Source organism: Salvelinus alpinus, chromosome 7 (genome assembly GCF_045679555.1).
Source record: "Salvelinus alpinus chromosome 7, SLU_Salpinus.1, whole genome shotgun sequence".
Taxonomy (NCBI): domain Eukaryota; kingdom Metazoa; phylum Chordata; class Actinopteri; order Salmoniformes; family Salmonidae; genus Salvelinus; species Salvelinus alpinus.
In genome coordinates, this window is record NC_092092.1 from 51,727,628 (window position 1) to 51,738,869 (window position 11,242).

The 11,242-nt window shown below is 40.5% G+C and overlaps 1 long non-coding RNA gene across 1 annotated transcript in view; it reads left to right on the forward strand.

Annotated features, from left to right (window-relative positions):
• The window catches only part of LOC139580223 (uncharacterized), a 62,439-nt gene that overhangs the window by 28,263 nt on the left and 22,934 nt on the right, over window positions 1-11,242 (forward strand). The window lies entirely within an intron of this gene.

Genomic DNA, 11,242 nt, shown 5'->3' on the forward strand with positions numbered 1-11,242 from the left:
ATTTGGTGTTTCAATGTTTGATTAAACACCTTAAGCCATCTATCAAGTGAAATCCAAATTACATTTGTGAAGATTACATTTGGAGAACATGTCCTCATTTGCATAAGTAAAAACAACGGTCTAATGGATATTAATATTGAGACACAACACATAGTCATCTGCTGTTTGGACACTTGAATAAAGAATGCTCTGTCACAAACCAAGAAAACATAGATACAGGACCAAACACAGGCCAGGTCCACATAATGAGGAAATTTTTTGTTAATGAGTCAGCGTTCATCATTATGATGATCAATATGATGAATGGATTTGTGTAGCTAGTCCTGAAAACCCATTAGACATCATTACAGTGATCAATAAGTAAATTTAAGACAAAACTGTAAATCGGCCACTCAGGAACATTCACTGTCTTTTTGGTGAGCAACTCCAGTGTAGATTTGGCCTTGTGTTTTAGGTTATTGTCCTGCTGAAAGGTGAATTCATCTCCCAGTCTGGTTGAAAGCAGACTGAAACTGGTTTTCCTCTAGGATTTTGCCTGTGCTTAGCTCCATTCCATTTATTTTTCATCCAGAAAAACTCACCAGTCCTTAACTATTACCAACATATCCTACTTTAGTGCCTTGTTGCAAACAGGATGCATGTTTTGGAAGGTTTGTATTCTGTACAGGCTTCCTTCTTTTCACTCTGTCAATTAGGTTAGTATTGTGGAGTAACTACAATGTTGTTGATCCAGTCTCAGTTTTCCCCTATCACAGCCATTAAACTCTGTAACTGCTTTAAAGTCACCATTGGCCTCATGGTGAAATTCCTGAGCAGTTTCCTTCCTCTGAGTTAGGAAGGACACCGTATCTTTCTATTGACTGGGTGTATTGAAACACCGTCCAAGGTGTCAATAATAACTTCACCATGCTCAAAGGGATATTCAATGTCTGCTTTTTTATTTACCAATAGGTGCTTTTACACTATGATTAGAAGGACACCAATAGGGTTGGGGAGTAAAGGATTACATGTGAATGTGTTTGATGGATTGCGGGAAAAGCGCAGGAATAGGCTTTTGTAGGCTAAAATCCAAGGTATGTATTCCAATGGTACGACTGCTGTCAGCATCCAAAGATTATCCAACTTCAATAAACGCTTGGAGGTAAGAATGACAGCAGTGGTGTAGTCTACGGCGATACGGATATCACTTATTATTGATATCTACATAGCGCATTGATCTGAATCACACTGCTGCTCTCTCATTTAGCTATTTTCGCTTTACGGATTGTGGTTGTTGTGGCTGGCTGTTCACAAATCTAAATGTGTATTTGAACTCAATTATGGTTGAATTCAAGAAGTTTAAGCTGCCTATTAATCACTGTTTTGAAACCAGTGGAGATCCAGTTGCAAAAATGCGCTCTTGCAACATCTGCATAGGGCGGATCCCAGCCTATGGAATAAAAATGGGGATTAATGGACACGTGTTCAAACTCGCAAAGTTTTGATAGACTTAAAAGGGCCAATTTGTAGTTGCTACATCCATTTTTTGGCTTATAAATTATATACAGTACCAGTCAAAAGTTTGGACACCTACCCATTCCAGGGTTTTTCTTTATTTGTACTATTTTCTACATTGAGAATAATAGTGAAGACATCAACACTATTAAATAACATATATGGAATCTTGTAGTAACCAAAAAAGTGTTAAACAAATCAAAATATATTTTAGATTCTTCAAAGTAGCCACCCTTTGCCTTGATGACAGTTTTGCACCAGCTTAACCTGAAATGCTTTTCCAACAGTATTGAAGGAGTTCCCACATGCTGAGCACTTGTTGGCTGCTTTTCCTTCACTCTGCGGTCCAACTCAACCCAAACCATCTCAATTGGGTTGAGGTCGGGTGATTGTGGAGGCCAGGTCATCATAACCTTTTTTTAGGATGGCGCCGACAGAGATGGTCGCTTCGCGTTCTTAGGAAGCTACGCAGTATTTTGTTTTTTTTATGTATTATTTCTTACATTGTTACCACAGGAAATCTTAAGTCTTATTACATACAGCCAGGAAGAACTATTGGATATAAGAGCAACGTCAACTTACCAACATTACGACCAGGAATACGACTTTCCCGAAGCGGATCCTCTGTTTGGGCCACCACCCAGGACAATGGATTTAATCCCAGTAGCTGACCCAAAACAACGGTGCCACAGAAAGGGCAGACGGAGCGGACTCCTGGGCAGGCTCTGTAGACGCGCTCACCGCTCCCGAGTATACTACTCGCCAATGTCCTGTCTCTTGAAAACAAGGTAGACGAAATTCGAGCAAGGGTTGCTTTCCAGAGAGACATCAGAGATTGTAAAATTCTCTGTTTCACAGAATCATGGCTCACTCGGGATATGTTATCAGAGACGGTAAAGCCACCCGGTTTCTTCACGCATCACGCCGACAGAAACAAACATCTCTCTAGTAAGAAGAAGGGTGGGGGTGTATGCTTTATGATTAACGATTTGTGGTGTAATCATAACAACATACAGGTACTCAAGTCCTTTTGTTCACCTGACTTGGAATTCATTACAATCAAATGCCGACCGCATTATCTACCAAGACAATTCTCTTCTATTATAATCACAGCCGTGTATATCCCCCACTTCCCAAGCAGACACCTCGACAGCCCTGAAAGAACTTCACTGGACTCTATGTAAACTGGAAACCATATATCCTGAGGCTGCATTTATTGTAGCTGGGGATTTTAACAAAGCTAATCTGAAAACAAGGCTCCCTAAATTTTAAAGGCATATCGAATGCGCGACTCGAGCTGGCAGCATTCTGGATCATTGCTACTCTAACTTGCGCAACGCATACAAAGCCCTCCCCCGCCCTCCTTTCGGCAAATCTGACCACGACTCCATTTTGTTGCTCCCTGCCTATAGACAGAAACTAAAACAGGAAACGCCCGTGCTCAGGTCTGTGCAACGCTGGTCCGACCAATCGGATTCCACGCTTCAAGATTGCTTCGATCACGTGGACTGGGATATGTTCCGGATAGCCTCAGACAACAACATTGATGTATATGCTGACTTGGTGAGCAAGTTTATTACCAAGTGCATCGGTGATGTTGTACCCACGGTGACAATTAAAACCTTCCCTAAACAGAAACCGGCAGCATTCGTGCAAAACTTTAAGAGCGAACCACTGCTTTAAATCATGGCAAGGCGACCGGAAACATGACTGAATACAAACACTGTAGCTATTCCCTCTGCAAGGCAATCAAACAAGCTAAGCGTCAGTATAGAGACAAAATAGAGTCACAATTCAACAGCTCAAACATGAGACGTACGTGGCAGGGTCTACAGTCAATCACAGATTACAAAAAGAAAACCAGCCCCGTTGCGGACACCAACGTCTTGCTCCCAGACAAATTAAATAACTGATTTTTTTTCGCTTTGAGGACAATACAGTGCCACTGACACGGCCCGCTACCAAAACCTGTGGGCTCTCCTTCACCGTAGCCAACATGAGTACAACATTTAAACTTGTTAATTCTCACAGGGCTGCCGGCCCAGACGGCATCCCTAGCCGTGTCCCCAGAGCATGCGCAGACCAGCTGGCTGGTGTGTTAACGGACATATTCAATCAATCCCTATCACAGTCTGCTGTGCCCACATGCTTCAAGAGGGCCACCATTGTTCCTGTTCCCAAGAAAGCCAAGGTGACTGAGCTAAACAACTATAGCCCCGTAGCACTCACTTCTGTCATCATGAAGTGCTTAGAGAGACTAGTCAAGGATCATATCACCTCCACCCTACCTGATACCCTAGACCCACTCCAATTTGCTTACCGCCCCAATAGGTCCACAGACAGCGCAATCACACTGCACACTGCCTTAACTTCTCTAGGATAGGGGGCAGCATTTTCACTTTTGGATAAATAGCGTGCCCAATTTCAACTTCCTTCTACTCATCCCCAGAATATAAGATATGCATATTATTAGTAGATTTGGATAGAAAACACTCTGACGTTTCTAAAACTGTTTGAATCATGTCTGTGAGTATAACAGAACTTATGTAGCAGGCAAAACCCCGAGGACTAACCATTCAGAGTTTTTTGTTTTTGAGGTCACTGTCTTTGGAAATTGGTTGAGGTTATTCCTTTGTGCAATGAAGAAGTACGGCCATCTTGAATCAGTGTAATGTTATGTGTACTGTTTGAGAGTTGCGTAAGACTAGAAAAGTAGCGTTAGTTTGTTGTCCTCCTGTATTGAAAACAGATAGACCCGTCTTCAAATTGATCGATTATTAACGTTTAAAAATACCTAAAGTTGTATTACAAAAGTAGTTTGAAATGTTTTGGCAAAGTTTACACGTAACTTTTGAGATATTCTTTTGAGATATTTTGTAGCAAATTGGAAGCTGTTTTTTTCTGGGTCAAACGCGCCAAATAAATGGACATTTTGGATATATATGGACGGAATTAATTAAACCAAAGGACCATTTGTGATGTTTATGGGACATATTGGAGTGCCAACAAAAGAAGCTCGTCAAAGGTAAGGCATGATTTATATTTTATTTCTGCGTTTTGTGTTGCGCCTGCAGGGTTGAAATATGCTACACTCTCTTTGTTTACTGTTGTGCTATCATCAGATAATAGCATCTTATGCTTTCGCCGAAAAGCCTTTTTGAAATCTGACATGTTGGCTGGATTCACAACGAGTGTAGCTTTAATTTGGTATCTTACATGTGTGATTTAATGAATTTGGCGCTCTGGTTAACCCATCTGGACAAGAGCAATAACTATGTAAGAATGCTGTTCATCGACTACAGCTCAGCATTTACCACCATAGTACCCTCCAAACTCGTCATTAAGCTCGAGACCCTTGGTCTCGACCCCGCCTGTGCAACTGGGTCCTTGACTTTCTGACGGGCCGCCCCCAGGTGGTGAGGGTAGGAAACAACATCTCCACCCAGCTTATCCTCAACACTGGGGCCCCACAAGGGTGCGTTCTCAGCCCTCTCCTGTACTCCCTGTTCACACATGACTGCGTGGCCATGCACACCTCCAACTCAATCATCAAGTTCGCAGATGACACTACAATGGTAGGCTTGATTACAAACAACGACGAGACCACCTACCGGGAGGAGGTGAGGGCCCTCGGAGTGTGGTGTCAGGAAAATAACCTCACACTCAATGTCAAAAAAACAAAGGACATGATCGTGGACTTCAGGAAACAGCAGAGGGAGCACCCCCCTATCCACATCGACGGGACAGTAGTGGAGGTGGAAAGTTTTAAGTTCCTCGGTGTACACATCACGGACAAACTGAAATGGTCCACCCACACAGACAGTGTGGTGAAGAAGGCGCAACAGCGCCTCTTCAACCTGAGGATGCTGAAGAAATTTGGCTTGTCACCGAAAACACTCATCCTGACAGGCTGTATCACAGCCTGGTACAGCAACTGCTCCGCCCACAACCTCAACGCTCTCCAGAGTGTGGTGAAGTCTGCAGAACGCATCACCGGGGGCAAACTACATGCCCTGCAGGACACCTACATTATTCGATGTCACAGGAAGGCCAAAAAGATCATAAAAGACAACAACCACCCGAGCCACTGCCTGTTCACCCCATTATCATCCAGAAGGCGAGGTCAGTACAGGTGCATCAAAGCTGGGACCGAGAGACTGAAAAACAGCTTCTATCTCAAGGCCATCAGTCTGTTAAACAGCCATCACTAACATGAGTGGCTGCTGCCAACATACAGACTCAAATCTCTAGCCACTTTAATAATGACTAATTGGATGTAATAAATGTATCACTAGTCACTTTAAACAATGCCACTTTATATAATGTTTACATACCCTACATTACGCATATACTGTACTCTATACCATCTACTGCATCTTGCCAATGCCGCACGGTCATCGCTCATCCATATATTTATATGTACATATTCTTATCCAACCCTTTTCACTTGTGTGTATAAGGTAGTTGTTGTGAAATTGTTAGATTACTTGTTAGATATTACTGCACTGTTGGAACTAGAAGCACAAGCATTTCGCTATGCTCGCATTAACATCTGCTAACCATGTGTATGTGACCAATAAAATTTGATTTGATTTGATCTGAATCTGCAGGTTCAATGTTACCTAGCTAACATTAGGCTATAACAAGCAAAGCAAATGACTCTGAGATACGAATAATAAGATGTAACGTTAGCTAGCGAGCAAGCTAGCTAACAGTACACTTTAACTTTAAATCAAAATGACTTTGTCAAAATTAGAAATGTGTAATATCTGATAATGTAGCAAGCTAGACTATCTTACCCGTATACATAATGGTTGGATGCTTCTTCCTGTCACGGATGCCATGGTTGCCCTTAGTTTGTAGATGTAATCCGGAGACAGGTGTTTTCTCCATCTCCTTTGCTATCATACTCTAATTCCACAGATTTCAAACCTCGGTCCTCCAGACCGTCGAATGCAACACTTATTCAGTTCTACTAAACAATATATATTTGTTAAAAGCCGCGTTAGACAGGATTACCTACACATACTAACCAGCACAAATAGACAGAAGTGTGCTATATGGCAGACCAAGCCGAACGCATCTCTCGGCATGTCCAGCCCACTCATTATCTCAGCCAATCCTGGATAGTGGGAAGGTTGCTGACTTTTTCTGTGGCTAAACCAACTAGCTTCGTAATTTAACCATTTTATTCATATTTACAGATGGCATACAAGTTTGTTATTAAGGCACATAAAAGTTAACATGCTCCAGAAGGTATTTCTGCCAAAAAATAACATTTTAATAAAAAAATAAAAAATAAAGATTACGTTCAAATGGCTCTCGTGTGAAGTAGTGACTCATGACATAAGGCAAGTTTCCTGAAATGGGTTACAAACCTCAAATTTGGACTCATCAGACCAAAGGACAGATTTCCATCAGTCTAATGTCCATTGCTTGTGTTTCTTGGCCCAAGCAAGTCTCTTCTTAATGGTGTCTTTTAGTAGTGGTTTCTTTGCAGCAATTCGACCATGAAGGCCTGATTCATGCAGTCTCCTCCGAACAGTTGATGTTGAGATGTGTCTGTTAAGCATTAATTTGGGCTGCAATTTCTGATGCTGGTAATAAACATATCCTCTGCAGCAGTGGTAACTCTGGGTCTTTCTTTCATGTGGTGGTCCTTAGGAGAGCCATTTTCATAATAGCGTTTAATGGTTTTTGCGACTGCACTTGAAGAAACTTTCAAAGTTCTTGAAATGTTCCCGGATTGACTGAGCTTCATGTCTTAAAGTAAAGATGGACTGTCATCTTCCTTTGCTTATTTGAGCTGTTCTTTCCATAATATGGACTTTGTCTTTTACCAAAAAGGGCTATATTCTGTATACCACCCCTACCTTTTCACAACACAGCTGATTGGCTCAAACGCATTAAGAAGGAAAGAAATTCCACAACTTTTAACAAGGCAAATCTGTTAATTGAAATGCATTCCAGGTGACTACCTCATGAAGCTGTTTGAGAGAATACCAAGAGTGTGCAAAGCTTTCATCAAGGCAAATGGTGGCTACTTTGAAAAATGTCAAGTTTATAATATATTTTGATTTGTTTAACACTTTTTTGGTTAGTACATGAGGATTCCATATGTGTTATTTCACATTTTTGATGTCTTCACTATTATTATTCAATGTAGAAAATAGTAAAAAATAAAGAAAAACCCTTGAATGAGTAGGTGTGTCCAAACTTTTGACAGGTTCTGTACATTTTTGTATTCTTCTAATGCCTCTTTAGGGGAAGGTAATCTAAAAGTAACTGAACGTAATCAGATTATGTTACTGAGTTTGGGTAATCCAAAAGTTACGTTACTGATTACAATTATGGACAGGTAACTAGTAACTGTAATGGATTACATTTAGAAAGTAACCTACCCACCCTGTTTGCGATGCATTGGAAAACCTCTCTGGTCGTTGTGGTTGAATTTGTGTCTGAAATTCACTGCCCGACTGAGGTACCTAACAGATAATTGTATGTGTGGGGTACAGAGATCTAGTCTAGATCTAGTCTTTCAAAATCATCTTAAACACTATTATTGCAAACAGAGTGAGTCCATGCAACTTATGTGATCTGTTAAGCACATTTTTCCGCCTTACGTATTTAGGCTTGCCATAAGAAACGTTTTTTTAAATGAATTTGTAAACATTTCGAAAAACATAATTCCACTTTGACATTATGGGGTACTGTATGCAAGCCAGTGACAAAATCAAATCTCAATTCAATCCATTTTAAATTCAGGTTGTAAAAGTCAAGGGGTGTGAATAATTTCTGAAGACACTGTATGCTGTAAACTAATATTATAATACCAAACTATTAAACCAGTTTGCATGACAGAGCTTGGCGGAATCCCAGATGATTCAGCTGTTACAATAATAAACAATGGCATTCCGATCATTATTTCAAATAATCTGTTTTTTTGTCTTGATATTTACAAATGAGTTTCCCCAAAACCTTGTCAGTAGCCCTCACAAAGGAGTAGCTCATTTTAACAAAGAAAGTCCAATGAAAGTCAGCTGTAGACACTATTGTTAGATCATTATTTCTATGAGAAAGCACCATCAGATAAGGGAGACCATTCCCTTCCTCGGAGATAAAACACACCTGAAAAATACACGATGAGCACCAATGCTTCAGAAATGGCTATTTTTTGAGGCTACCAACATGACTATTTATGTGGCAGCCACAAGAGACAGCATGCCATGTGCTCTGCGTCATGTGACCAATCACCCATACAAATGATCATCTAAGACACACAGCTAAAGTAGGCATATTTATTAACTGCAGGCTTGGTTTCACTCCAGTTGTCCCTTTTCATTTGGGTTTCATAATGTGATACGCGTCATTCAAACAAATGCCAATAGGAAGAATTATACATTTACATTACATTTTGGTCATTTAAAAGATGCTCTTACCAGAACAACTTACTTCTACATACAACAGATTTGATATATGATTATAAAATGTAATTTGTGAATCAAATTAAGATTGTTGCAAAACATTTCAAACTTCAGCGAGAGGTATATACAGATGAAATTAAATTGCATAATTCATCTCCAGCACAATCAATGGGAATTTTGAAATGTAAATTCACATCTGTAATGGGGGAAATGGGGGAAATGTTCACACTTGCACTACTGGGCAAAACAATACGTATTGTATTGCAACGCAAATTAGTTACTGGGTCAGCAAATACCTGTTTGATGAGCTCTAATTCAGTTTGAGTCCCTAATCAATTTACAGCCACAGCCCCCATTCTAGCGCCATAGATCATTCAGTTGATTCCTTGTCTGATAGGCTCGTGCTACCTCAACGCAGCCAGAGAATTTTATATTAATGGATGAGTATTAATCCTCCTCAGTCAAAATCAAATTAAGTAATAATGGGCCCATGAATATTTTAGTTACACTGTCGAGATGCAGAAACACGGGAATCAAATCGGCTTGTAGGGTAGGCTCTATATTGCACTGGAAAAAGAGTCAAGGATAATATACATTATGTATGCATAGTGGGTAAAAGTTTGGGAAAATTCAATGGGTTAGATCCTCCAAGATCAATACCTTCCTCTCTTATGTGCGACTGGGAAAACAAGCTTCTGAAAACATTTATACCAACTATTAGTTCCTATTTTATTACTTTTCAGCTCAGTTAACAGCAAGGTATGTAGTTCTATTGAATTTCCTTAAAATAGATGTAATCCTCCAAATTGGACACGTTTCAACAACCTCCCCTGCACTTTTAATTAGAACTGCAGTCACTTATATGTTATCATTGTTTAAAGAGTCCTGCTCTCACATTCCAGACTCAGGTAGTTAATCATGGAGAAGGCTGGCAGCAGTTAGAGTAGATTACAGTACAGAATGGTACTCTGAGTTGCTTGATTGATTTTCAGGGATACAGTCTTTTTTTTTTTTTTTTTACCTAACTTCTGTTTCCCCTGAAAAACGGAAGTAAGGACTCCGCTCAGGCGTCTTTCTACGCCTGCTACGTTAGGTACATTTTACTGTGAAATGTATGCGATGTTTGATGTGATAAGAGTTATACGACTTCCTGATGATAGAGCAACATTAACAATTACATTATTTTAAAATCTACCCATGTTTTTGCTCATATTAGTGAACTTTCATGTAGAATAAACCTACATGTTTTATGCTCCCAAGTGGCGCAGTGGTCTAAGGCATTGCATCTCAGTGCAAGAAGTGTCACTACTGTCCCTGGTTTGATTCCAGGCTGTATCACATCTGGCTGTGATTGGGAGTCCCGTAGGGCGGTGCACAATTGGCCCAGTGTTGTTTGGCTGAGGGAGGTCTTCATTGTAAATAAGAATTTGTTCTTAACTGACCTGCCTAGTTAAATAAAGGTTAAATTACAAATAATAATTAACCATTGCAGGTATTTTGCTCATGTCATGGCTCCAGTCAATGTAAGTGGACACTTATATTCATTAGTAGGGTATGTTGTATGATCATAGGTTTCCGGTAGCGAACACAGAACCATCAAGGATCATGGGATGACTTTTTGGGGTTATGGGTCAACTGTTGCATTGCGCAGAAGCTTGATGATGTCATCCTAACTAGGATCCACTGGGCTCACACAGTCCCCCAGTGGCAGAGGAGTGAAATGACATGATGTTGTTATTTCAAAGGGAATGCAGTCCACAATAGAATACTAGCCTGATAATAGACTACTGGCCTGTGAGAGTGCTAGCCTAAATCCAATACCCTCTGCCTATATATCCCATTATACCCTGTCTTCCATTATACTTTCACATTATTCATTCCACTTGTGTACTTTCCAATTTACACCTGTATCTCTGTTCCATTTTGGTCGATCCATAAGATAAAGTTATAATGGAGGATGAGATTCTATTCGGAGACTTTTGTGTTTTGCGGATCCATCATTTTCCCTGCATGCACCTTGTCAACTCTGTATATGCTCCTGCCTCCCCGTCCTCCTCTCTTTGTTGCTTGAATATAGTCAAATATGCAAATGAGGACTATGCCACTGTATAAATGTGAGTGACATTTATCTGTGATCATTAGGGCTCTGTACTCAGGGAGGGGGGATTGGAGAGGGTGGCTTAAAGGGCAACACAGTTTGCCTTCATTCAGCCCTCAGCTTGTAGAACAATGTGGCTTGATGGAGGAGGTTTTTCACACAGTGCCAAAGCCACAGCAGGAACACTCTAAAAGGGGAATACCAAAGTAAATCTACTGACAACCTA